The sequence below is a fragment of the Oryctolagus cuniculus genome, chromosome 16 (genome assembly GCF_964237555.1).
Source record: "Oryctolagus cuniculus chromosome 16, mOryCun1.1, whole genome shotgun sequence".
Taxonomy (NCBI): domain Eukaryota; kingdom Metazoa; phylum Chordata; class Mammalia; order Lagomorpha; family Leporidae; genus Oryctolagus; species Oryctolagus cuniculus.
This window is the reverse complement of record NC_091447.1, coordinates 67,414,285-67,441,279: the sequence shown is the minus strand read 5'-3', so window position 1 is coordinate 67,441,279 and position 26,995 is coordinate 67,414,285. Positions and strand designations below refer to the sequence as shown.

Here is a 26,995-nt window from a genome sequence, read left to right as displayed (position 1 = left end):
TACCAGTCACTGCGTCATTTTTTAATTAAAAGGTTGGAAGGGTGTATATCTTATGTGTTTTCATTTTTATAGTGCTATCTTAAGGACTTAAAAGGCTTTAATTTTGGCATACTCACATTTATGTAGCCATTCTATCTTGTTTCAGGAATTTACTTTAAGGTCTACAATATGTTGTTACCTTGCCTGCTTTTTGTAGTTTCATTTTCAAATGTATGATTCTAGATTTCAAAATTTACTATAGAATTTTCATAGGCTAATGAAACAAAATTGAGAGTCCAGAAATTAGTCCTCACCAAAATGCCCAACTGATTTCCTATAATGGTGCTAGGAAAATATAATAAGAAAGAAAAGAATATTTTCAATAAATGGTGCTGGGCAGTGGGATATCCAAATGCAAAAGAATGATGTTGGGTACTTAACTTATACCACAGACAATATTGATCAGAGATCTAAGTGTTGGGCCTAAAACTATCAAATTTCTAGAAGGAAACAGGAAAAGTCATAAGAAGGGATTTGTCCATGTAGGTGAGATACCAAAAGCATCTTGTAACCAAAGAAGAAATACATAGATTATGGGGCCGGCGCCGTAGCACACTAGGTTAATCTGCCTGTGGCACCGGCATCCCATATGGACGCTGGTTCTAGTCCCAGTTGCTCCTCCTCCAGTCCAGCTCTCTGCTGTGGCCCAGGAAGGCAATGGAGGATGGCCCAAGTGCTTGGGACCCTGCACCCACATGGGAAACTGGCAGGAAGCTCTTGGCTCCTGGCTTCAGATCAGCGCAGCTCTGGCTGTTGCTGCCATTTGTGGAGTGAACCAACGGAAGGAAGACTTTTCTCTCTGTCTCTCTCATTCTAACTCTGCCTGTCAAATAAATAAATAAAAACCTTTTTTAAAAAAGAAATACATAGATTAGACTTCATAAAAATTATAAACTTTTGTAATTCAAAGAATCTAGCATGGATTTAAAAATCTTTTGCACCAAAATAAATATTAATCTTTTATTCTACTCTTGCATGAACTTTTGAAGTACCCTCAATATGAAGGCAACTTAGAACACAACAATCATAAATTATCCCTGCCAGCGCCATGGCTCACTTGGCTAATCTTCCGCCTGTGGCGTTGGCACCCCGGGTACTAGTCCTGGTTGCTCCTCTTCCAGTCCAGCTCTCTGCTGTGGCCCAGGAAGGCAGTGGAGGATGGCCCAAATGCTTGGGCCCTGCACCCGCTTGGGAGACCAGGAGGAAGCACCTGGCTCCTGATCGGCGCAGCCCGCCAGCCGTAGTGGCCATTTGGGAAGTGAACCAACGGAAGGAAGACTCTCTGTCCCTGTCTCTGTCTCTGTCTAACTCTGCCTGTCAATAAATAAATAAGTAAAAATTTTAAAAAATAAAAAATTATCCCATTTTTAAAGGGAAAATGGAATTACAAAAGGAACTTCTCCAAAGAATAAACATAGATAGCCATAATGACAGAAAAAGGAATTCAGTCTCACAAATCACTAAGGAAAATTAAAGTGAAAATCATAATGTCACTTTATACCTCTAAGATTACTAAAATGAAAAAGATGAAACTAAGTGTTAAGGATATGGAGAAATTTGGCTGGAGCCACGGCTCACTAGGCTAATCCTCCACCTTGCAGCACCGGCACACCAGGTTCTAATCCCGGTCGGGACGCCGGATTCTGTCCCGGTTGCCCCTCTTCCCAGCCAGCTCTCTGCTGTGGCCAGGGAGTGCAGTGGAGGATGGCCCAAGTACTTAGGCCCTGCACCCCATGGGAGACCAGGATAAGTACCTGGCTCCCACAGTGCGCCGGCCGCAGCACGCCGGCCGCGGCGGCCATTGGAGGGTGAACCAACAGCAAAGGAAGACCTTTCTCTCTGTCTCTCTCTCTCTCTCACTGTCCACTCTGCCTGTCAAAAAAAAAAAGAAAGAAAGAAAAAAGAAAAAACAACAGAGGATATGGAGAAATTGGATCCCTCATGCATTTCTGGTGTGAATGTTACACTGTGCTACTCCAGAAAACTGTCTGGCATTTCTTCAAAATGTTCACCATATAGTTATTAAATGAGAAATTCCATTCATTGGTGTATACCCAAGAGGTCTATATACACAAAACGATAAATGTAAATTTTTCTAGTACCATTACTCATAACACCCCCAAAGTGGGATTAAACCAAATGCACATTAACCTATGAACAAATAAGTAAAATGTAGTATACCAGAAAATGGAATGTCATCCAGCAAGAAAATAGAGTGGTAAGAATGAGCTACATCACATATGAACCTTAAAAAACATTGTGTGGAAATAGCTATTCATGGGGCTGGTGCTGTGGCATAGTGGGTAAAGCCACTGCCTGCAGTGCCAGCATCCCATGTGGGCACTGGTTCGAGTCCCGGCTGCTCCACTCCCGGTCCAGCTCTCTGCTATGGCCTGGGAAAGCAGCACAGGATGGCCCAAGTCTTTCAGTCCCTGAACCCTTATGAGAGACCCTAAAGAAGCTCCTGGCTCCTGGCTTCAGAAAAGCGCAGCTCTGGCCATTGCAGCCATCTGGGGAGTGAACCAGAGGATGGAAGACCTCTCTTTCTCTCTCTCTCTGCTTATGCCTCTCTGTAAATCTGCCTTTCAAATAAATAAATAAATCTTAAAAATAAATAAATAAAAAGAGACCAAGTTCTCTTTAAAAAAAGTTATTCCAAAAGTCAAGGAGAAAATGATAGTTCCAGTCTAATGATGACCATACAAAATTTAATGACTATGATCTACATAGTGAAGTAATAGGAAACAAACATTACTTTCCATATTTTTACTCTTAAATATGAGAATGATATCAAATTCTTGGACTCAAAGGTATATGATGTTGATATTGGCAAAGAAGTATCTAGACTGACAGATCTATGGGAATTAAGTTTTTAAAGGTAGAATATCAAATCATTAGGTCAGGAAAGTTATTCAGAAAGTGGTATTACAATAATTAGCCATTTTTCTGGAGGAAAAATATTAGATATACTAGTCAATTCCAAGTGCCAAAATACATTTCATTAAAATACACAAATTGTTTTAAAGTCATAAATTTCAAAAGAAAATCTGGAAATCTGTATCTAATATAGTGTGGGGCCTACGTTGTGGTGTAGTAGGTAAAGCTGCTTGCAGTGCTGGCTGGCATTCCATATAGGTGCCAGCTGGAGTCCTAGCTGCTCCACTTCTGATCCAGCTCGCTGCTAATGTGCCTGGGAAAGCAGTGGAAGATGGCCCAAGTTCTTGAGCCCCTTCATCCACTTGGGAGAGCTGCAAGAAGCTCCTGGCTCCTGGCTTCAGCCTGGCCTTACCCCAGCCATTGCATCCATTTGGGGAGTGAACCAGCAGATGGAAAGTCTCTATTTCTCCCTTTCTCCCTCTAACTCTGCCTTTCAAATAAATAAAAATAAATCTAACAATATATAAAAATACATAATATTTTATATAAAAATATATATAGTTTGAGAGTTTAAGCAAAGCACATTCAGAAATTTTTACAAAAACATTCTCCTGGGGGCTGGTGCTGTGGCACAGTAGGCTAGGCCTCTGGCTGTGGCACCAGCATCCTATATGAGCACCAGTTCAAGTCCCAGCTGCTCCTCTTCCTATTCAGCTCTCTGCTGTAGCCTGGGAAAGCAGCAGAAGATAGCCTGAGTGCTTCAGCCCCTGCGTCTGCCTGGGAGACCTGGAAGAAGCTCCTGGCTTTGGATCGGCTCAGCTCTGGCTGTTGTGGCCATTTGGAGAGTGAACCAGAAGATGGACAACCTTTCTCTCTGTCTCTGTAACTCTACCTCATGAATGATGAATGAATGAATGAATGAATATTAAAAACAGGGGTCAGTGCTTGGATTGGCTCAGCTCTGGCTGTTGTGGCTATTTGGAGAGTGAACCAGCAGATGGATGACCTTTCTCTCTGTCTCTGCATCTCTCTGTAACTCAAATTAATTAATTAATTAATTAATAAAAAAAAAAAACGGGTCAGTGCTGTGGCGTAGTGGGTAAAGCCACCACCTGCAGTGCCGGTGTCCCATATGGGCACTGGTTTGAGACATGGCTGCTCCATTTCCAATCCAGTGCTCTGCTATGGCTTGGGAAAGCAGTAGAAGATGGCCCAAGTGCTTGGACCCCTGCATCCACATGGGAGACCCGGGAGAAGCTCTTGGCTCCTGGCTTCAGATCAGCGCAGCTCCGGCCGTTGTGGCCAATTAGAGAGTGAACCAGTGGATGGAAGACCTCTCTTTCTGCCTCTCCTTCTCTCTCTGTGTAACTCTGACTTTCAAATAAATAATTAAATTTTTTAAAAATATTAAAAACAAAAAACATTCTCCTTTGGCCATGTAGAAATCACATATTTTAGACATCAAAATCTGAAATATTAACATAGCAAAATTGTAATTTCTAGAAGCATAAAGACATTTGATAATGTACATGAAGATTTCTTCATAAAATGTGTTCGAAAATCAGGGGTTTTTGTTTTTTTTAAAGAGTTTATTTATTTATTTATTTTTGACAGGCAGAGTGGACAGTGAGAGAGAGAGACAGAGAGAAAGGTCTTCCTTTGCCATTGGTTCACCCTCCAATGGCCGCCGCGGCCAGTGCGCTGCAGCCAATGCACCGCGCTGATCCGATGGCAAGAGCCAGGAGCCAGGTGCTTCTCCTGGTCTCCCATGGGGTGCAGGGCCCAAGCACCTGGGCCATCCTCCACTGCACTCCCTGGCCACAGCAGAGAGCTGGCCTGGAAGAGGGGCAACCAGGACAGAATCCGGCGCCCCAACCGGGACTAGAACCCGGTGTGCCGGCGCCACTAGGTGGAGGATTAGCCTAGTGAGCCGCGGCGCCGGCCGAAAATCAGGGTTTTAAAATAACTTCCCAGTTGTTCCATTCCTGGTCCAGCTCTCTATTAATAACCTGGAAAAAGCAGCAGAAGATGCCCCAAGTGTTTGGTCCCCTGCCATCCACATGGGAGACCCAGATGGAGCTCCTGGCTCCTGGTTCAGGCCTAACCCAGCCCTGGCCATTGTGACAAACTGGGGAGTGAACCAGCAGATGGAAGATCTCTCTGTGTGTCTCTTCCTCTTTCCTAACTCTTGACTTTCAAATAAATGAGTAAATCTTTTTTAAAAAATTTAAATAACTTTATGAACTCCACCAAAGTTACCAACTGAAAACTACAGCATCTGGAATTGTTGGAGAAACTTTAGAATCCCTACTGAATAAGAGAAGAATGCCTGATATAAGTGCTATTTTATAACATGGTATGGGAGGCCCTGGACTATTTGGTAAGGGCAGAAGAAGCAAAAAAGGAAAAACAATTATGTATTCTGAAGAATTAAGATACAAGATTTCTTAAAATGCACATCAAGGGGCTGGTGTTTAGTGCAGCATTTGAGAGGCACTTGGGACACCTGTTGCTCGGGACACTAGCAACCTATATGGGAGTGCTTGGGTTCAACTTCCTGCTCCACTGTCCCTCCCAACTTCCTGATAATGCACCTGCCAGAAAACGGTGGTGAAGGCACCTGCCATCCAAGAGAGAGATCCAGACTGGATTTCTGACCCAGCCCTGGTTGGTGCAGGCATTTGAACCAGTGGGTGAGAGAGACATTCAGTGCCTTTCAAATAAAAATATAACACCCCCACCCCGCCACACACATACAGAGAGAATTAAAATGCCATGGAATCACCTGTTAGAATTCAGCAAGATGTCATAATAAAGGAAATAAAGAGTTCAAGATTGGATTGAGTGAATGGAGACATTGTTTCAAGGACTAGCAGACTTACCAACCTGGGAGACTTACTGTGGAGAATTTTAGGAACGTGAGCATCCCACAGGATGGGGTGCCATTCCCATCCTTGCTTTCAGGTTCATCTGGCCCTCCAAATTGACTTCTGGGCTTGGGCCCATTTCCAGCCCCACCCTCTGGCCTAAACCTTGCCTAAGACAACATTCTAATGTCACCCTTGTCCTCTGGCTCTGTTTCTGCCTCCAGCCCACCTCACGGCCACTCCCCATCAGAGGCCAATACCATCGCGAAGAGTGGGGGAACTGGGAAACGCTGCAAGGGCGGTGCCTCTGGGTGTTTTCACCCACTGTGCTCCTCCCTTCAATAACCTACAAAGAACCAAGCTCCTTTGTTTCCTGGAGAGAATTCCCCCACTTCAGAAGGCACACTGACTCCATTCCCAGCATCCTGCCGCGTCACAGACCTGAGAAATCCAGCACTGCCTGGGTAAGCACTGGGAGAGAGTTGTTCCCAGAGGGCTCTTCCTCCATGAGTGTTTTATCTGAGAACTTGCCCCTTTTTCTCCCTTTGCACGCCATGCATACCTCCAGTCTACATATTCCTCTTTTGCAAAAATTTTTATTTTATTTGAAAGAGAGAGATGCAGACAGACATCTCCCATTTGCTAGTTCATTCCCCAAATGCCTGCAACAGCCAGGACTGAGCCACACTGAAACCAGGAACCTGGAACTATTCCAGTCTCCTATCTAGACAGCAAGGGCCCAAGTACTTGAGTTATGCCAGCTGCCTCCTTGGGTGTGCATTAGCAGGAAGCTGGAATTGGGAATGGAGCCAAGACTGGAACCCAGGCAATCTGCTTTGTACTGCTTTTGGCATCCCAAGCACATTAACGGCCATACCCCACATCTACATATTTCTCAATGTGAATATACACACTTGTAGAGTGCAAGTCTTTTTTAAGTGAAAAGAATACTCAGATATTCTCTTGAAATGAAATTCCCAGCTTGTACCTTCACCACAGAGGCTACAGGAAGAGAGAATGGAGGCTTTATTCCACTAGTACTAGAATAATTGAATAAGTAGTTTCTCAGACTACTGCTAGTAGTTGCCAACAGAAAAGGGCGTACATTTCCTCCCAAGCACTACAGGTCTGTGCTAGCAGTCTCAAATGTGTGCTTGCTAGAGGTTTCCATACACTAACATCCTATTTACCACATTTTGCGCACCATTATGTCTGGTGGACAACTTGGACTAAGTGCCTGAAAAGCTTGTACTCAGGGCGGTGTGTCCCGGCTGCTCCACTTCCTCTTCTTTTTTAAAGATTTATCTTATTTATTTAAAAGACAGAGTTACAGAGAGGCAGAGAGAGAGAGAGAGAGAGAGAGAGAGAGAGAGGGGTCTTCCATCCGCTGGTTCACTTCCCATATGGTTGCAATGTCTGGAGCTGTGCCAATCCGAAGCCAGGAGCCAGGAGCTTCTTCTGGGTCTTCCACGTGGGTGCAGGGGCCCAAGGACTTAGGCCATCTTCCACTGCTTTCCCAGGCCATAGCAGAGAGCTGGATTGGAAGAGGAAAACCCAGGACTCGAACCGGCACCCCAATGGGATGCCGGCTCTTCAGGCCAGGGGTTAACCCGCTGTGCCACAGCACTGGCCTTGGCTGCTCCACTTCTGACCTAGCTCCCTGCCAATGTGCCTGGGAAAACAGCAGAGGATGGCCCAACTCCTTGGGCCTCTGCACCCACGTGGGATACCCGGAAGAAGCTCCTGGCTCCTAGCTCCAGACTGGCCCAGCACTGGCCATTGAAGCCATTTGGGGAGTGAACCAGTAGCTCACTTGGTTAATCCTCCACCTGCGGCACCGGCATCCCATATGGGTGGCGGGTTCTAGTCCCAGTTGCTCCTCTTCCAGTCCAGCTCTCTGCTGTGGCCCAGGAGGGCAGTGGAAGATGGCCCAAGTGCTTGGGCCCTGCACCCGCATGGGAGACCAGGAAGAAGCACCTGGCTCCTGGCTTTGGATCAGCACAGCACCGGCCGTAGCAGCCATTTGTGGAGTGAACCAACAGAAGGAAGACCTTTCTCTCTCTCTCTCTCACTATCTGTAACTCTACCTGTCAAATAAATTTTAAAAATATATTTATTTTTATTTATTTAAAAGTCAGAGTTACACAAAGGAGAGGCAGAGAAAAAGCAAGAGGGAGAGAGAGGTCTTCCATCTGCTAGTTTACTCCCCAACTGGCCACACCAGCCGGAGCTGCACCGATCCGAAGCCAGGAGCTTTTTCCGGGTCTCCCATGCAGGTGCAGGGGCCCATGGACTTGGGCCATCTTCCACTGCCTTCCTGGGCCTCAGGAGAGAGCGGGATCGGAAGTGGAGCAGCTGGGACTAGAACCAGCACCCACATGGGATGCCGGCACTGCAGGCAGCAATTTAACCAGCTATGCCACCACGCTGGCCCCGGATGGAAAATTGATCTCCCTCTCTCTCTCTCTGTGTATCTCTGCCTTTCAAATAAATAGTCTTGGGGCATAGGAGAAAAGCGTGTACTACAAGCTATAGGCTAAACTGTAACACTGCCGTTCCAACACAATAACTAAATCTTAAAAAAAAAAAAAAATAGAGAAGCCCTCACTGTGTCTGCTTGAGCCTTCATCTTGGACTTCCTGCCTTCCAGTCCACCCTGAAGAACTATGAGAAATAAATTTCTGTTTTTTATAAAGTACTTAGTCTTATATAATTTGCTATAATAGCACAGGTATACTAAGATACTGCCATTGTTCTTCACACACCAACCCTATAGTAGTATATTGCAAACCTCTTCATGTATTTTGGGCTCTGACGTTTGGTATATATATATATACCTTTATAGTTGGTGTATCTTCTTAGGAATTGAACTTTTTATCAGAATGTATTGTCCTTCACTATCTATTCTATTAGTTTTTTGGTTAAACTCTATTTTGTCTGATATTAGAATATCTAGCCTAGCTCTCTTTAGGTTATTGCTTGCAATAGAATATGTTTTCCATCTTTTCACTTTCAACCTTTTTTTTTTTTGTAAGAGAGAACATACAGTTGTATTAAATATCTTAATCCATTTTCCAAGTTAGGCCTTTTGTTTGGGGAACTTAATTTATTGATCTTTTAAGTAATTACCAACAACAATGGACTTCTTTTGCCGTTACTTATTTTCTGAAGGTCCTGTAGCTTTATATCCCTCATTCTCTCCATTACTGTCTTCTTTTGTATTTAGTTGATTTTTTTAGTGATGTTATTTTCATTTTGTGTGTATTCCATAAATACTTAATGGTTACCATGGAGAGATTAAATATAGTATCCTAACACCCACTCCACAGTTCACTTTGCCAGTCCCTGTTCTTCCCCCATGCCAATCAATAAAATACAGGTAAAACTCTACTGTATTTTAAAGGAAATTAAACTTTATAAAGTAAAGCCACCATAGAAAACTGAGGGTTAGGTGTCTTCCTTGAGTAAAACACACAAAATAATCATCTCATTTTTACATAATTTATTTCTATTTCTCCTCCATATGAGTTTCTTTGTATATAATATGTGAACATTTCTCCAAATGTATAATTTATCCTTTCTGGAAGAACAGTATTTTCTGAATCTTACAGTATATGTGATGGGACAAGGACAAACCTCTTAGATTTATTTCAGTCTCCTGACTACCTGACTGGAAGCAGACGCCAGCCCCTGCTCCATGGGGACACATCCTCTGGTCATCTTCTTCAATCAGCTCATCCCCACTCCTTGCATTCTTGAGACTGCTCCCCTGTTATCTCCTCCAGCCAGCTCAATTACTACACCCTCCCTACATGACAGACAGTTTGAAAAGCCTGCACAAACCAGCTCAGCTCCACCTAGCACCCGCCCCCTCACAACCCTCAGCTGCCTTATGCTCTATAAACCTAGCCTGCAAGAGAATTCTTGCTCTCTGCCACATGTTTACCCCATGTGCATGCCAGTAGTGAACCACCTCTCCAAGTTTATTTCCTGGAATAAACTTGTTTTGGCTGTGAGTTTGTATTTGTCTCCTCTTTGTTCTACCCTTCTTTCCTTATAGTATGTAATTAAACAGTCCCATGTTTTTACTTTCATAGAGATTTTTTGCATTTTGTTTTAACATGTAAAGTAAGATTTATAAAACGGGTAACATTTCATGCATTCTCTACAATCTCTCTAGGGTGAATTATTATCTTTACTAAGGGATGAAAGAATGTATGTTTGTGTATACACACTCACACACACATATATGAAGGCATCTCCATATTTCTAAAATTCATGTTTCTGGCTTCTGTGAGATTAACATTTTAACATATGAAGCAAAACTAAAGCTTACCTTTTTAAGGTTTCTCTCCACTGTGTCTGTGGCTTATTCTGTGCATTCTGCAGGGTTAACATTCCTTAAATTCATAGGCCTCTTACTCTTGAAGCTGTGAGAAATTTCTGAAGGCTGTTCCAGGCTTCTTACATATATCTGGTATCTGATGGGACAAGGACATAAGCTTCAGCCATTTTAGGTTCTTGTTACTCCTGCCTTATTTCAAGAGACCAGTTCAGTCTCACACCCTATTCTCCCCCTACCTCCTGCATTCTTCCCCAGGTTTGGAAGCCAGCACGCCAAACTTGAAGAACCTGTGTGGGGAAACTCACCTCTGCCTACTGTCTTCCACCCCCACTCCTACCCATCTAAGATATAAACAGGCCCAGCTTGCCAGGGTCTGGGCCCTCTGCCATGTGTTCTGTCTGTGTACACATTGGCAGTTGACTGACCTCTGTGAGTTTATTTTCTTTGATAAAATTCAGATTGCCTGCGAGTTCAGATCCTGTCTCCTCTCTGTTCTGAGCCCTTTTTCTTACATTTGGTGCCCCGTGTGAGGAGGCACCAATCTGCCCCTTTTTCTTACAGTATCTCTCCACTGTGAGTTCTTAAATAATGAGTTCTTCAAACGTATTAGGAGAAATTCTAACTTTTCATGTAGGCTTTATATTTGTGGTATTCCAAACCGCCATGCATTCTCATGTGGATATCATGGCCTAAGCACAAAGTAAACATTTCAGTACAATTCTTAAATACAGGAGGGTTTTTCTAAAGTGTGAGTTATTATGTGCTATTAAATCAGATAAAATATTTTAAAGCTGTATCTCATTGGTACCCTCAATTGGCTTTTATAGTAATTTCAGACTTCTGAAACAAAAAAGGCTTTTTTATATATTTTACAACCAGCAGCTTTTTTAAAAAAAAGATCTTTATTTGTTTATTTGACAGGTAGAGTTACAGACTGAGAAAGAGAGAGAAAGGTCTTCCTTCCATTGGTTCGCTCCCCAGTTGGCCACCAAGGCCAGAGCTGGGCCAGGATCCAAAGCCAGGAGCCAGAAGCACCCTCCAGTTCTCCCATGCAGGTGCAGGGGCCCAAGGTCTTGAGCCATCTTCTACTGCCTTCCCAGGCCACAGCAGAGAGCTGGATCAGAAGTGGAGCAGCCAAGTCTTGAACCGGCACCCACATGGGATGCTGGCACTGCAGGCAGCGGCTTCACCGACTATGCCACAGCGCTGGTCCCATCTCCTATAGTCTTTAATCAGATTTTGGACCATGATGATTGAGATCTCTTTTGTTAAGGAAGAATGAAAATTGAACAAAGGGTTCTCATATTCTCTAGTTCTCATATTCTTTAGTTATATGTGGATTTTCCAGATGAGTTTAGATTTGAATACAGAGGTCTTAATAACATTTCACATTTTTAGATTTTTAGTTAGTGACAAAGATCGAAGTTTTTTCCACATACCTTTTTTTTTTTTTTTTTGACAGGCAGAGTGGACAGTGAGAGAGAGAGACAGAGAGAAAGGTCTTCCTTTTGCCATTGGTTCACCCTCCAACGGCCACCGCGGCTGGCGCGCTGCGGCCAGCACACCGCGTTGATCCGATGGCAGGAGCCAGGTACTTATCCTGGTCTCCCATGGGGTGCAGGGCCCAAAGACTTGGGCCATCCTCCACTGCACTCCCTGGCCACAGCAGAGAGCTGGCCTGGAAGAGGGGCAACCGGAACAGAATCCGGCGCCCCGACCGGGACTAGAACCTGGTGTGCCAGCGCCGCAAGGCGGAGGATTAGCCTAGTGAGCCACGACGCCAGCCCACATACCTTTTTTTTTTTTTTATAAGAATTACTTTATTTATTTGAAAGACAGAGTTATGGAAAGAAGTAGAGCCAGAGAGAGAGAGACCTTCTTTTCCACTGGTTCACTCCCCAAATGACCGCAACAGCCGGAGCTGTGCTGATCTGAAGCCAGGAACCAGGAGCTTCTTCCAGGTCTCCCACGCAGGTGCAGGGGCCCAAGGAGTTGGGCCATCTTCTACTGCTTTCCCAGGACATAGCAGAGAGCTGGATCAGAAGAGGAGCAGCTGGGTCTCAAACCAGCACCCATATGGGATCCGGCTCTGCAGGCTGGGGCTTTAACCCACTGTGCCACAGCGCCGGTCCCTCCACATTTCCTACACACATGGTTTACTCCAGTGTGAGTCTGCATGTGAACATTAAGGAACATCTGAAGGCTTCTCCACATTCTTTACATTCCTAGGGTTTTTCTTCAGTGTGAGTTCTCAATTGCATGTTAGTATCTGCGGACCCTGCAAATGCTTTCCCACATTCCTTGGATTCACAGGCCTTTACTCCAGTGTGAGTTCCTAAATGTGTACTAAGGCCTGATAACTGAGTGAAAGCGTTCCCGGCCGGTGCCGTGGCTCACTTGGTTAATCCTCCGCCTGTGGCGCCAGCATCCCATATGGGTGCTGGGTTCTGTCCCAGTTGCTCCTCTTCCAGTCCAGCTCTCTGCTGTGGCCCAGGAAGGCAGTGGAGGATGGCCCAAGTGCTTGGGCCCCTGCACTCACATGGGAGACCAGGAGGAAGCACCTGGCTCCTGGCTTCGGATCAGCGCGGTGTGCCGGCCGTGGCGGCCATTTGGGGAGTGAACCAATGGAAGCAAGACCTTTCTCTCTCTCTCTCTCTCTCTGTCTCTCACTATCTGTAACTCTACCTTTCAAATAAATAAATAAATAAATCTAAAAAAATAAAGCATACCCACATTCCTTTAATTCATATGACTTCTCTCCCCTGTGAGTCCTTACATGTTGACTGAGCAGTGATGAGTTATTCAAGGCCTGTCCACATTCCTTACAGAGTTTTTCTCCAGTATGTGTTCACATGTGTAAAACAAGCCCTAAGGAACGAGTAAAAGCCTTCCTACACTCCTCACATAAATACGGCTTCTCCCCACTGTGAATATTTACATGTTTTGTGAGACATGAGATATGAGAAAAGTTTTGCCACATGCCTGACATTCAGTGTGAATGCGTATGTGGTAAAATAAATCCTGTGCATTGAGTAAAGGCTTTCCCACGTTCCATACATCCGTACAGCTTCTTCCCACCATGAATTCTTATAGGATCGGTAGGAGAGGAGGAATGGGTAAAGGCTTCCGCACACTCTACATTCATGAGGTTTTTCTCCACTGGGAGTTCCTGTGTGTAACTTAAGTCTTGTGGACTGAGTAAGGCTTTCCCGCATTCTTTACAGACTCTGGGATTCTCTCCACTGTGAATTCTTACACATCCTATAAGGTGTGAGGAATTCCTGAAGGCTTTCCCACATTCCTTATGTAGTGTTCTTCTTCAATGTGACATCTCATATGAACGCCACAGGATGATGACTAAGAAAGTTCTCCAGGGTCCAGTGCTGTGGTGTAGGGGAAAAAGCCTCCACGTTTGGCACATGAGCATCGATTCATATCCTGGGTGCTCCACTTCCAGTCCAACTCCCTGAGAAAGGCCCAAGTGCTTGGGTTCCTGCCATCCACGTAGGAGACCCGAATAAAGCTCCTAGCTCCTGGCTTCAATCTGGCCCAGGCTGGCAGTTGCAGCCATCAGAGGAATGAACCAGTGGGTGGAAGATCTCTCTCTCTCTTCTCTCCCCCTCTCTTTATAACTCTTTCAAATACATAAATAAATCTTTTTTAAAAATGTTCTCCAACAATCTTTGTGTTCATACAGTTTCTCTTTGGTATGAATTTTTTTCTGGCCAATACTACTTGGAAACTGGCTGAAGGCTTTCTCATGCTGAGCACAAGAAGTTTTCTCCCCAACATGGTTTTTTTGTTGTTGTGCAGAGTATGGATAAAGCTCTCTCTTGGGCCGGCGCCGCGGCTCACTAGGCTAATCCTCCGCCTAGCGGCGCCGGCACACCGGGTTCTAGTCCCGGTTGGGGCGCCGGATTCTGTCCCGGTTGCCCCTCTTCCAGGCCAGCTCTCTGCTGTGGCCAGGGAGTGCAGTGGAGGATGGCCCAGGTGCTTGGGCCCTGCACCCCATGGGAGACCAGGAAAAGCACCTGGCTCCTGGCTCCTGCCATCGGATCAGCGCGGTGCGCCGGCCGCAGCGCGCCGGCCGCGCCGGCCATTGGAGGGTGAACCAACGGCAAAGGAAGACCTTTCTCTCTGTCTCTCTCTCTCACTGTCCACTCTGCCTGTCAAAAAAAAAAAAATTCTCTCTTAAATTTTTTTCCACCCTGATTATCCTTAGGTGTTTCTTTTCCAACACACAATAAACAGGTGTTCACTAAAAACTTTCCCACCATGGTTACAGCCATAAAGTTTCTTGTCAGCATTGCTTCTCTCCTGTTATGATGTGAATGATGATAAAGGTTTTCTTCCCTTGACACAAGGGTTTGCGTTTAAAAAAAAAAAAAAAAGACTTCCTCAAATTCACTACAATATTAGAATATCTACCCCCTCAAAACATTTATACATTGGAAATACCACCTCTTATTTTAAATAAAATAATCTAACTATGCAGCCAGAGTTTGCACTATATGGGTATACTCTGTATTTACACAGAGCTTCTTGGAGTTTGATAATTATTTAGTCTCCTATTTATCAAAACCTCAGTTGGGGCAGATACTGTGTTACAGTAGGTTAAGCCACCACTTGGGCTGATGGTATCTCATATCCAAGTGCCTGGTTTGAGTCCCAACTACCCCAAACCTCTGATCCAGTTTCCTAATAATGTGCCTGGGAGGCAGTGGATGATGGCCCAAATTTTGGGTTCCTGGCACCTACATGGGAGAGCTGGAGTTTCTGGTCTGTTCCTTCCACCTTGCCCAGCCCTGGCTGTTGTGGGCATTTGGGGAGAAAACTAACACCTGGAAGATATCCCTCCTCTCTCTCTCTTCCTCCTCCCCTCTCTGTCTCCTTCTCTCACTCTCATTCTCTTTCAAATAAAATAAATAAATAAATCTTTTCCAAAACAACTGAGGGGACAGTGCTTGGTAGGCACTAAGACACCAAATGGGGTATCTGCATCCTATTTCAGCGTGGTTAGCTTCAAGCCCTAACTCTAATCTTTTTCTTTTTTAAATTTAAAGCAGATGTTTCATGTCAACATCAGAGTTTAAGATTTATTTTTATTTATTTGAAAGACAGAGTTACAGTGAGAGGTAGAGCCAGAGAGAGAGGTCTTCCATTGTTGGTTCACTCTCCAAATGGCCTCAATGGCTACAGCTGAGCTGATCCAAAGCCAGGAGCCAGGAGCTTCTTCTGGGTCTCCCACAGGGGTAGCAGGAGCCCAAGGACATAGGCCATCCTCTACTGCTTTCCCAAGCCATAGCAGAGAGCTGGGACTTGGACCGGTGCCCATATGGGATGCCAGCACTATAGGCCAGGGCTGTAACCTGCTGCGCCACAGTACCGGCTCCATAACTCCAATCTTTCTATTCTAGCTTCCTGCTTATGTAACCCTGGGAGGCAGCAGGTGCTGACTCAAATGGCTGGTTTGCTGCCACTCACATGGGAGACCTGGATTGCATTCACAGCTCCTGGCTTCAGCCTGGCCCAGTCCTGGCTGTTGCTAGCATTTGGGGAGTGAACCATGGCTTGCTTGCTCACTCTCTCATCCTCCCCCCTCCCTCCCTCAACTCTTCTTCCCCCATCTCTGTCTACCTTTCAACAAATGAAGAAAATTTCTAAAAATTGAATAAGTCACATATATGTGGATATTTATTTGTGAGATCACTAATAAGAAACAGATTTGAATTAAGTTTACAGTACCCTCCAGATACATTTTATTCAGAGAACCTCTTTACAAACTTTACTTTTTTAGGGTAAATATCATTTGCCTCACATAATTCTCATGAACTTTGTGCTTCTGGCCCTAATGTGAAAGATTTCATGACTTGGAATTCTTACCAGTTGTATTTAATTTGATCTTTTCTTTCTTTTTTTTTTTTTTTTTTTTTTTTTTTTTTTTTTTGACAGGCAGAGTGGACAGTGAGAGAGAGAGAGGGAAAGGTCTTCCTTTTCCATTGGTTCAACCCCCAAATGGCCACCACAGCCGGCGCACCGCGCTGATCCAAAGCCAGGAGCCAGGTGCTTCCTCCTGGTCTCCCATGCGGGTGCAGGGCCCAAGCACTTGGGCCATCCTCCACTGCACTCCGGGACCACAGCAGAGAGCTGGCCTGGAAGAGGAGCAACCGGGACAGAATCCGGCTCTCTGACCAGGACTAGAACCCGGTGTGCCAGCGCCACAGGTGGAGCATTAGCCTATTGAGCCGTGGCGCTGGCCTAATTTGATGTTTTCTCCACAGAAATATCTTGAAGCCACAGGGAAACTGGTTTTGAGGTATAAATCAAATTATGAAACAGTTATAAAAAATATTGGTTTGGAGAAAAATTCTGGGATAAGCATTTTTTAAAGCATTTGGCCCTGGAACAGCATCATGAAATAGGACAGAGCGGGGAACTCTAAGGATCCTCCCCATCACAAGAAAACTAAGAAGTTAAAAAAAGTTATCAAAATCAATTGTTGGAATCCACTTGGAAACTTCAAATAACCAGGAGGACAATCCAGGGAGAAAGAGTGGCTGCATTTGACTGCATGTGGAATTTCCCACCTGCATGCCTCTCACCAGCTACAACTGTGTGAATGGCAGGACACACTTCTTGTGCAAGCTGGTAATGCCAAAAGGAGAAATATTTCCCGCGAAGAGACACCCTTGTGTATTCTGACCTGCCTGGATGCCTCCTCAAGTCCCACTGCAAGGGCGTGCTTTTATCTCACCCAGCTCTGAGAGCACCCAGGACTGAGGCCACATCCAAAGCAGCTCCTGCCGAATGTATTTAAAGGCAAAGTGTTACCTGTAGCGGTCTGAGGAGAGGGAAAATGGCTCTGACAAACAACAGGCACAATGCAAATCCCTCACAGGAACAGGCTGGAAATGCTGACATGGGGGGGGGGTGGATATGGGCTTTTCTAAACCTCTAGAATCTGCTATGGCATCAAGAAGGCCATAAGCATACCCGAGGTGGAGGTATGCTCAGAGAATCCTGAAAGGACCTTAAACTTTCACCTCTGGCTGGCCGGCCTTCAGGATCCACATAAGCAGGGAAGGAAGGCTAAGGAAGAGTTATAAACAGTCAGGCCAAGTAAGTAGGAATAGCCCAGCCCAGTCAACCAGCAACATCTAGAAGAGTATTTTGCTTTTTCTTTCTTGACTCCAGGCATTTAAGGACAGCCTATGAACACAGACACTAAGGGCCACACTAAAAAGAATTCAAACTCCACAGAAATAACATAAAAGTCACTATACAAGCATCAGCCACCCGCCACACACAGCAAGTAATGCCATGGAGAGGGGAGAATCAGGTTTCCAAACTGCCATATTATAGTATGTAAAATTTGTTTTCAGCAAAATATTATGAGCTACAAAGAGGAACCAAATTTTAAAAAAAAAGTTAAAACAAACTATCCCTGGAAGCCAAGGCAGTGGAATTACTAAAGATTTCAGATAAATTTTCTTGGGGCCAGTGTTGTGGCATAGCAGGTTAACCCAGGCCTTTAATGCCAACATCCCATATGGGTGCTGGTCTAAGTCTCATCTGCTCCACTTCTGATCCAGCTCCCTGCTAATGCATCTGGGAAAGCAGCAGAACATGGCCCAGGAGCTTATGCCCCTGAACCCCCAGGGGAGACCCAGCAAAAGCCTCTGACTCTTGGCTTCAGCCTGGCTCAGCCTTGGTTGTTGCAGCCATTTGGGGAGTAAACCAGCAGATGGAAAATCTCTTCTCTCTCTCTCTCTCTCTGTAACTCTACCTTTCAAATAAATAATCTTAAAATAATAATAAGTAAATTTTCTTAAACATGATGAAAGAGCTAACAGAATGCATGGACAAAAAAACTAAAATCATAAGAATGATATCTCAACAAACAGATTACCAAGATTGATATTATTAAAAAGAGACAAATAAAAATTCTGGAGCTGGAAAGTAAAATATCTAAAGTATGTGACAAAGGCTTAAGGATAGACATATATGAATAAAATAGAAGAATCCAGAAATAAGTCCACCCATCTAGGATCAGATGATTCTTGACATGGTGCCATGACTATTCAATAGGGAAAGAATAATCTATTCAACAAATCATTCTGACCAACTGGATATCCACATGCAAAGAAAAAAAAGTAGTTGCCAGGGCTGGTGCTGTGGAGTATATGGGCGCCAGTTCAAGTCCCCGCTGCTCCACCTCCGATCTAGCTCTCTGCTATGGCCGGGGAAAGCAGTGGGAGGTGGCCCAAATCCTTGGGCCCTTGCACTTGTGTGCAAGGCCTGGTAGAAGCTCCTGGCTTCAGATCAGCTCAGCTCCAGCCATTGTGGCCATTTGGGGAGTGAACCAGTGGATGGAAGACTCTGTGTGTGCATGTGTGTCTGCCTCTTTGTTAACTCTGCCTTTCAAAGAAATAAATCTTTAAAAAAGGCATGCAAATATGCATACAAATATGTCTGCAGCAGGACTATTCACAATCGCCAAAAAGTAGAATAAAAACCTATTGTCTTATCAACAAATAACTAGGTAACATGGAATTGAATATTACTAAGCCACAAAAATGAATCAAGTACTGATACATACTAAAACATGAATGAACCTTGAAAATGTTATGCTAAGTGGAAGATGGCAGAAAGAAAAAGTCACATTTTATATGATCCCACTTATACAACACATATAGAATAGCTAAACCTTAGAAACAGAAAGCTGGGCTGGCACCGTGGCTCACTTGGTTAATCCTCCACCTGCAGCATCAGTAGACCATATGGGCGCTGGATTCTGTCCTGATTGCTCCTCCTTCAGTCCAGCTCTCTGCTGTGGCCCAGGAGGGCAGTGGAGGATGGCCCATGTGCTTGGGCCCTGCACCTGCATGGGAGACCAGGAGGAAGCACCTGGCTCCTGGCTTTGGATCAGTGCAGCACCGGCCATAGCGGCCATTTGGGGAGTGAACCAACGGAAGGAAGACCTTTCCCTCTGTCTCTCTCTCTCACTGTCTATCACTCTACCTGTCAAATAAAAAAAAGAAAAAGAAACAGAAAACAGATTAGTGATTGTGGGGTTTTGGGGTAAAGGCGAATGGGGAGTAACTTCTTTATGGGTACAGGATTTCCCTTTGGGGTGACAAAGAGCTGGAGATCCAAGATGGCTGAACAGGGTATAGTTACACTCACTTAAGCTGCTCTGGGGTATGAAAAGAACAAAGGAATGACCACGTTTCCAGGGGTCTAACTGATGGAAATCTTCAGCAAAGTGAAAAAAAAAAAAAGACGCCATGGGACCAGAGGAGAGGACGGACACACTACAGCCAGCTGCCAGCTGTGAGCCACCATCTTACTGTGTACCCCACTACTCACAGTGACAGCTGACAGAGAATTCTGCAATCACTCACTGACTTTTACTTCAGCCTGGTTGGATGACTGGGGTCTGCGCCACTGCCAGGCCTGGAGCAGGGAAGCACCTTGCTTCCTTCCCTCCCCGTTTCCTGCAGAGTGCCATACACAGCAGCTGAAAGTCACACAGTGTGCCTCTGCTCTCAGGGCAACACGAGGAGCAAAGGACAGATCCCCAGCACCCTGCAACTGTGGGAGTTTCGGGGCATTTAGCCCCAGAGCTATGCTGAGGCATTCTATGTGAGCAAGGGGGTTAGCCTTAGCTTCCGGGGGCTAACACTAGAACAGCCCATAAAAAAAATAAAAAATCTCCCACCCTGGGAGATGTGGGTAATGACCCCACTATACCATGCTACACCAGGACTGTAAGAATTCATTCTAAATTTCTCGGCACCACTGGAATCTGCCCAGTGGACACGGGAAAGAACCTACCTACATTCCACCTCTCTGGACTCACACCCTCTAAAATAAAATCTGTATACCTTGTCGTCACCCTGTAGGCCTGGAGCGGGGTCCAGTTCACATCCCCTGGTCCCAGGACTACAGCTGTTGGTACTATGAGCCACGGCTCCAACAGGACTCTCCTAGCAGGACCTGAGAAAGGGTCCATCCATATCACACAATCCTAGAGTCAGAGAAATTGGTGCCACAAGCCCCTTGCATCACTCAGGCTTGCCAGTAGGACAAGGCGGCAGCCAGCCCTGTCCCCCTCAGCACCAAGAATAAGGCCCCAGCTATCACATTCTCCAGGGAGATTGACGTTAAATTCTCCGTGGACCAAAGATACATACTCAAGGAAACCCTTATTCATCTCAAAGCCTATCCCTATGAACCGCAGCAGACTTGTCCACTGTGTCACTTATAGACACAGCTGACATTGATTAAGGCAAAAGAAATCACTTGAGACCACAGTTCTGGGCTCACCTAGAACCAAAGTCAAAGCAACAAACTAGCTAAACCATACACACTTTTACAATAAAACCTGCTCCAGGCTGGCGCCGTGGCTCACTAGGCTAATCCTCCGCCTTGCAGCACCAGCACACTGGGTTCTAGTCCCGGTCAGGGCACCAGATTCTGTCCTGGTTGCCCCTCTTCCAGGCCAGCTCTCTGCTGTGGCCAGGGAGTGCAGTGGAGGATAGCCCAAGTGCTTGGGCCCTGCACCCGCATGGGAGACCAGGAGAAGCACCTGGCTCCTGCTTTCAGATCAGCGTAATGCGCCAGCCACGGCAGCCATTGGAGGGTGAACCAACGGCAAAGGAAGACCTTTCCCTCTGTCTCTCTCTCTCACTGTCCACTCTGCCTGTAAAAAAAAAAAAAAAAAAAAAAAGACCGGCACCATGGCTCACTAGGCTAATCCTCCACCTGCACACCGGGTTCTAGGCCCAGTCAGGGCGCCAGATTCTGTCCCGGTTGCCCCTCTTCCAGGCCAGCTCTCTGCTGTGCCCCGGGAAGGCAGTGGAGGATGGCCCAGGTCCTTGGGCCCTGCACCGCATGGGAGACCAGGAGAAGCACCTGCCTCCTGGCTCCGGTTCAGGGCGGTGCGCCAGCCACAGCCTGCCGGCTGCAGCGGCCATTGGGGGGGTGAACCAACGGACAAGAAAGACCTTTCCCTCTGTCTCTCTCTCTCACTGTCCACTCTGCCTGTCAAAAAAAAAAAAAAAAAAGTAAACATCATGAAAATACATGACACCACAAATTCACTGACAGAGCAGGTAAAACCATTATCCAATCAACAAAACGACAGGTCTTAGTTCTTATCTATCAATACTGCTGGAGTCTAGCTCCAGCCGGTCCAGGGGTTCCTAATGGTGTGAGAGGTGTCAGTGCAGGAAGAATGAGAGACACACTCACAGCAAGGCTGATGGCATGGCCCTGGCTCTCAAGCACCAGACTTTATTTTTATAGCATAAGTCACATAATGATTCTTTCTTCTTACAGTAACAAATCTGTTTTCCATTTTCTTAGAACCATTGACTTTGTATTTTATGTTACCTCTAGATTCTATGTCTACATCTAGTTACAATTTCTTTGATTTTCAAGGGCATGTTCAGAACATGAGTTATAATCACAGACAGGTGTGAGACAATGTGCTGCCCACACAAACCAAAGCCTGGAGTACTGCTGAGCTACGCAGAAATTGGTTACACAAACTAGAATATCATCTTCCTAATCTAATCTTTACTAGAAACCACAACATTCAAAACAAACCCTTTTTAAAATGTCTCCCCTCCTTTGCAGTTATTTTGTAACTATTTCTTTATTATACTTATCTAAACATTTACTTAGATCTATTTCACAGTTTTGACATCCTAACCATTGTTGCATTTGTTATACATGTTGAATTAGAGCTTTAATAACATTTCTCTTTGTTCTAGTGGGAAGTATACACCAGGGAGCCTGCTGCCTTTTAATCCTTTTCCACAAACAGCTCAACCTTGAGTAAAGCATCAACCCCTTCTCCTACACTAACATTTGGCTTGATTAAAATTCTACAAAGCAATGGACATTTTGGGGATTTTGAAACTAAGCACTTTTCCCTAAAATTAGAAATACAGCAATCATCAGGGCTGGCTCTGTGGCTCAGCAGGTTAAAGCCCTGGCCTGCAGTTCCGGCATCCCATATGGGCACCGGTTCTAGTCCCGGTTACTCCTCTTCCAGTCCAGCTCTCTGCTGTGGCCCGGGAGGGCAGTGGAGGATGGCCCACCGGTTCTAGTCCCGGTTACTCCTCTTCCAGTCCAGCTCTCTGCTGTGGCCCGGGAGGGCAGTGGAGGATGGCCCAAGTGCTTGGGCCCCTGAACCCACATGGGAGACCAGGAAGAAGCACCTGGCTCCTGGCTTTGGATCGGCGCAGTGCCGGCTGTGGCAGCCATTTGGGGAGTGAACCAACGGAAGGAAGACCTTTCTCTCTGTCTCTCTCTCTCTCACTGTCTATAACTCTACCTGTCTCTGTGGCTCTGCCTCTCAAATAAATAAATATTTAAAAAAAAGGGACAAGGAAAGTGAAGGGCTGAAAAAATATACATCAGGCAAATGGAAACCAAAAATGAACAGGCATAGCTACCCTGATATCAGATAAAAGACTTTTATGAACTATAAAAAAGAGATAAAGAAGGGCATTATATTTTTATTTTTTTAAGATGTATTTATTTGTTTGAGAGGTAGAGCTACAGTCAGAGAGAGGGAAAGACAGAGAGAAAGGTCTTCCATTCGCTGGTTCACTCCCCAAATGGCTGCAACAGCTGGAGCTGGACCTATCCAAAGCCAGCTTCTTCCAGTTCTCCCACACTGCTGCAGGGCCCCAAACACTCAGGCCATCTTTTATTTCTTCCCCAGGCCACAGCAGAGAGCTGTATTGGAAGAGGAGCAGCTGGAACATGAACCAGTACCCATATGGGATGCTGGCATAGCAGGAAGAGGCTTAGCCTACTATGCCACAGCACCAGCCCCAGGGCATATTTTGATAAAAGGTTCAATTCTGCAAGAAGACTTAACAATCATAAATATATATGCATCTAACACAAGACGAATCAAATAAATACAGAAAACACTATTAGGCCTAAAGGGAGAGACTGAATCCAATACAATAATAATGAGTGACTTCAACACTCCACTCTTATCAAAGGACAGATCATCCAGACAAAAAGTCAATAAAGATACATCAAAGTTGAAGCATACTATCGAGTAAATGAACCTAACAGAAATTTACAGGACATTTCACCAAACAGCTAGAGTATACACTCACCTGCACATGGAACATTTTCTAGGATAGGCCACAAATCAAGTCTTAGCAAATTTAAAAAGACTGAAATCATACCATGTATCTTCTCAGACCATAAAGCAATAAACCAGGAATCAACAACAATAAGAACAATAGAATACTCATAAATACTTGGAAATTAAACATGCTACTAAATGATCAATGGATCACTTAAAAAATTAAAAAGAAAGTCAAAAAATTTCTTGAAATACAGGAAAATGAAAACATAACATATCAAAACCTGTGGAATACAGCAAAAGCAGTATTAAGAGGGAAATTTATAGCATTAAGTGCTTACATTTTAAAAACAGAAATGGGGGCCGGTGCTGTGGCGCAGCGAGTTAATGCCCTGGCCTGAAGCGCTGGCATCCCATATGGGTGCCGGTTCAAGACCTGGCTGCTCCACTTCCAATTCAGCTCTCTGCTATGGCCTGCGACAGCAGTAGTAGATGGCCCAAGTCCTTGGGCCCCTGCACCCATGTGGGAGACCTGGAAGAAGCTCCTGGCTTCGGATGGGCGTAATTCTGGCTGTTGCGGCCAATTGGGGAGTGAACCATTGGATGGAAGACCTCTCTCTCTCTCTCTGCCTCTCCTCTCTCTGTGTAACTCTTTCAAGTAAAATAATAATAAATAGATCTTTAAAAAAAGAACAGAAATGGCTCAAATTAAAAATGATGCACTTTGGGCCGGCGCCGCGGCTCAATAGGCTAATCCTCCGCCTAGCGGCGCCGGCACACCGGGTTCTAGTCCCGGTCGGGGCGCCGGATTCTGTCCCGGTTGCCCCTCTTCCAGGCCAGCCCTCTGCTGTGGCCAGGGAGTGCAGTGGAGGATGGCCCAGGTGCTTGGGCCCTGCACCCCATGGGAGACCAGGAAAAGCACCTGGCTCCTGGCTCCTGCCATCGGATCAGCGCGGTGCGCCGGCCGCAGCGCGCCGGCCGCGCCGGCCATTGGAGGGTGAACCAACGGCAAAGGAAGACCTTTCTCTCTGTCTCTCTCTCTCTCTGTCCACTCTGCCTGTCAAAAAAAATAAAAAAAAATAAAAAAAAAATAAAAAAAAAATGATGCACTTTGAAGATTCAGAAAAACAAGAACAAACCAAATGCTAAATCAGCATGAGATAAGAAATAATAAGGATCAGAGCAGAAATAAATGAAATTGAAACTAAGAAAAAATACAAAAAAATAAATAAAACAAAAAGTTGTTTTTTTGAAAAGAGAAAACAGATAAACCTCTAGTCAGACTAACAAACAAAAATTCAAGTAAATAAAATTAGAGAGGAAAAAGGAGACATTGGGGCCGGCACTGTGGCAAAGCAGGTTAAACCCCCAGCCTGCAGCTCCAGTATTCCATAGGCACCAGCTCCAGTCTTGGCTGCTCCACTTCCCATCCAGCTCTCTGCTATGGCCTGGGAAAGCAGCAGAAGGTAGCCCATGTCCTTTGGCCCCAACACCTACATGGGAAACTCAGAATTAGTTCCTGGCTCCTGGCTTCATTTGGGCACAGCTCTGGCCATTGTGGCCATCTGGAGAGTGAACCAGCAGATGGAAGACCTCTTTCTCTCTCTCTGCCTCTCTGTAACACTGCCTTTCAAATAAATAATCTTGATAAAAATAAAAATAAAAGAATAAAAAGACACTGGTGTAGGGGATGACTTCTTGGATGAGACCCCCAAAGCACAGGCAGCAAAAGCAAAACTGAACAAACAGGACTATATAAACTCAGCAGCTTTTGCACAGCAAACAAAATGATCAATACAGTAAACAGACATCCAACAGACTGGGAAAAATATTTCCAAACCACTTATCTGGCAAAGGATTAATATCTCAAGTGTATCAGCCATTTAAAAAACTCAACAGCAGAGCCGGCGCCGTGGCTCAATAGGCTAATCCTCCACCTTGCGGCGCCGGCACACCGGGTTCTAGTCCCGGTTGGGGCGCCGGATTCTGTCCCGGTTGCCCCTCTTCCAGGCCAGCTCTCTGCTATGGCCAGGGAGTGCAGTGGAGGATGGCCCAGGTGCTTGGGCCCTGCACCCCATGGGAGACCAGGAAAAAGCACCTGGATCCTGGCTCCTGCCTTCGGATCAGCACGGTGCGCCGGCTGCAGCGGCGGCCATTGGAGGGTGAACCAACGGCAAAAGGAAGACCTTTCTCTCTCTGTCTCTCTCTGTCCACTCTGCCTGTCAAAAATTCAAAAAAAAAAAAAAAAAAAAAAAAAAAAAAAAAAAAAAAACTCAACAGCAATCCTGTTGAGACAGGAGCAAAGGACTTCAAAAGACAGTTCTCAAGCAGAAGTATAAATGGCCAGCCAATACTTGAAAAATGCTCAACGTCATGAGCCATCAAGAAAATGCAAACCAAAACCACACAGAGATACCACCTCACCCTAAAATCCCTAACACAGAGTAACAAATGCAGAGGAGGATGGGACAAAGGGGAGCACTGACACACTGTTTGTGGGAATGTAAATTAGTGCAGCCACTGTGAAAAACAGTGCAGGGGCCAGCGCTGTGGCACAGCAGGTAAAGCCACCGCCTGCAGCACCAGCATCCCATATGGGCGCTGGTTTGAGACCTGGCTGCTCCACTTCCAATCCAGCTCTCTGCTATGGCCTGGGAAAGCAACAGAAGATGGCCCAAGGCCTTGGGCCCCTGAACCCACGTGGGAGACCTGGAAGAGGATCCTGGCTCCTGACTTTGGATCGGTGCAGCTCCAGCTGTTGCGGCCAATTGGGGAATCAACCAGTGGATGGAGGACCTCTCTCTCTTTGCCTCTCCTTCTCTCTCTGTGTAACTCTTTCAAATAAATAAAAACACAGAAAAACAGTGGAGAGTTCTTAAAAAAAAAAAAAAACAACTGGAAACAGACTTGCCATATGATCCAGCAATTCCACTACTGGGAATATACCAAAAAGGCTTGAACACAATGTATCAAAAGATTTACCTGCACCACCATGTTTATAGCAGCACTGTTCACAATAGCCAAAATTCCGAAACAACTGAGGTATACATCATCTGATGAATGGATAAAGAAAATGCGGTATATATACATAATGGAATATTATTCATCTATAAAAAGGAATGAAATTCTACCATTTGCAGCAAAATGGATGCAACTGGAAAACTTCATGTTGAATGAAATAAGCCAACCCCAGAAGATAAATATCACATGTTCGCCCTGATTTGTAAAAGAAAGAAATATGTATATCTGAGAGACCTGAGCCTGGATCAAGGTGCAACTATTTTAAAATAGGACTCCATCTTGTAACTTGGGCCTGACCAGGCCCTGAACCCTGAGCCAGGAACTCCTAAAAATAAATAAATGAACTCCCCTTGCAATAAACTCTCCTAGCAACAGCCAATTAGCAGATAACAGAGAAATACCTAGAGTTCCTGGTGTCTTTTCAGGGCAGTTAAGGTGATTGATAACTTCCAAGACCCTGCGGTTTGGCACTACACCCTAGCAGCTCGGACCCTATATTTCAGCCAATCAATTTAAAAGACATCAGCCCTAAAGCCATCTAACCACCTTTACTATGTCCATTCCTGCCACGGGATGCACTAATCAGTTCTAAGAGATGTCCTTTGAATTTCCCACGGGATGAGATGATTTGCTAAATGGTACCATAATGTATAGAATGTCTCTGAAAACCCTATAAAAACCCTGTTTGTTAACTGAAGGGTCGGGGCAAAGGAAGACCTTTCTCTC

General features: G+C 45.2%; 1 protein-coding gene and 1 pseudogene across 1 annotated transcript in view; both read right to left on the bottom strand.

Moving 5' to 3' along the window:
• LOC108175883 (zinc finger protein 426-like) overlaps nt 1–10,255 on the bottom strand; it is a 62,972-nt gene extending 52,717 nt beyond the window's left edge. Inside the window, exon 1 of the mRNA XM_070059193.1 lies at nt 10,120–10,255. The gene's annotated coding sequence lies outside the window, so the exon portion shown is untranslated. The remainder of the gene's footprint in view (nt 1–10,119) is intronic.
• LOC138845884 (zinc finger protein 846-like) lies at nt 10,153–26,242 on the bottom strand (annotated as a pseudogene).
• Nucleotides 26,243–26,995: the final 753 nt, after the last annotated feature.